This window comes from Pangasianodon hypophthalmus, chromosome 24 (assembly GCF_027358585.1).
Source record: "Pangasianodon hypophthalmus isolate fPanHyp1 chromosome 24, fPanHyp1.pri, whole genome shotgun sequence".
In the NCBI taxonomy this organism is placed as follows: Eukaryota; Metazoa; Chordata; class Actinopteri; order Siluriformes; family Pangasiidae; genus Pangasianodon; species Pangasianodon hypophthalmus.
The window spans coordinates 13,494,818-13,496,543 of record NC_069733.1 but is presented as its reverse complement, the minus strand read 5'-3'; positions in this window follow the sequence as shown (position 1 = coordinate 13,496,543).

Below are 1,726 nucleotides of genomic sequence, written 5' to 3'. Positions count from 1 at the left end.
TCTTTTTGTTTTTTCTGTCAGGAGAAGTATAACTATTTGCTTGAAATGTATATGCATATTTACAGGTTTTAGAAAATTTTGTTAATATTAACCAAGCTCAGCGGAAATGACTAAAAAAAGGTTGCAGCCATAAACAGTGTATCTTAAGTCATATCTAGTGTATCGTGACATATCTGCAATATATTCTGTTAATAGGGTATGAAAAAGAAATGTGTTTTGTATACAAGGTGGTGCGATACACATAAAGCATGTCCATGAGGCCATCGTTGTTGTTCTTCTTCTTTCGGCCTCCCGTTAGGAGTCGCCACAGCGGATCATATTTGATTTGGCACAGATTTTATGCTGGATGCCCTTCCTGACGCAACCCTCCCCAATTTTATCCAGGCTTGGGACTGGCACTGGTAGTGCACTGTCGCGTGCATTCCCAGTGGCTGGGGTTGGTTCCCTGGCCAGGAATTGAACCCAGGCCACTGCAGTGAGAGCGCCATGGCCTAACCACTAATCCTCCAGGAGGCCATTGTAAAATGTGGTGAAGTGGAGGAACTTAGCCATCACTGTATTCCAGTTTTGCTTAAAGATTATTCCTGTTTCTACAGTGCTAGGTTGGTTAATTGTTCTTACTCAGAAGCAGTCTGATGATTGGATTGAATTATGAAGCCAAATTATAGTGGTGATGAATATCCAGCCAAACCTAGAGATTTGTCGAAATGCAGGCAGAGGGGGAAAAAAAGCAATGTTTAGCAATGCCAGGTCTGCTGTCTTGCTGTAGTTGCTACGGTGATGTGAATGACTGCAGTCCAGCAAAAACTAGATTTGCCTGGTCTTGTTGAATCAGTACAGAGCCTAGATCCCTCGACATCCAATAAATTCAATCTGCACCTCAGACCAGTACTCTGATGGCTTAATGCCACTTCTTCTTGTTTGGCAAAAAACAAAGAATATCACAGTAAACCTTTGATAATCTACAGACATGGTAACTTTAAAATCATGTCTTATCTCCCAAATGTGAACGTGTATAAGGCTGATAAGGGACACCTGATAACACACCTCAGAGACCGCTTTAGCATTTCTCTAAAAATGTCGATTTATATTATTCATAGACTCAGAAATACTAGTCAGAACCGTCTTTCACTTTGGGACGTTATGTGATGCAGACTGCACCCCCACCTTCTCTGTTGCTATGGTTATCTCAATTTTTTTACGAGCAGACAGCAGATGGGAGAGTGCGATGAATGTCCAGGTTCTGTTCTTTTTCACTGTCTCGGCTCTCTTCGCTTGTGATTCAGCTCCACGTGTGAAGTCGACAGCTCAGTCTAACACCCCTAACAACCTGCAATGTGTGAGACCCAAACATTTAAACACATTATGGTTGTCTGCTGCTTAATACAAAAGCTCAGTGTTGGTTTGTGCTGGTGAGATTTGGCCTTAACAGTTTAAGATTGTGTGAACATCCATTGTATGGCAGCAGTTAGAACAAAACACATGTTTTTATCCAAATTACAAAGCTTTGCCAAAGGTTTTTTGTTCAGACCTGCATTTAGATCATAGGTTCCCAACCCTGGTCCTTGAGTACCCTCGGTCCTGCACATTTTAGTGTTTTCTCTGCTGTAACACACCCATTTCAACTCAGCAAGGACTGTTCATTAGCTGATTAGTTGAATCAGGTGTATTGGGAACAGAAGAAAAAGAACAATGTGTACTCCAGGACCAGGGTTGCTTTTGAAGT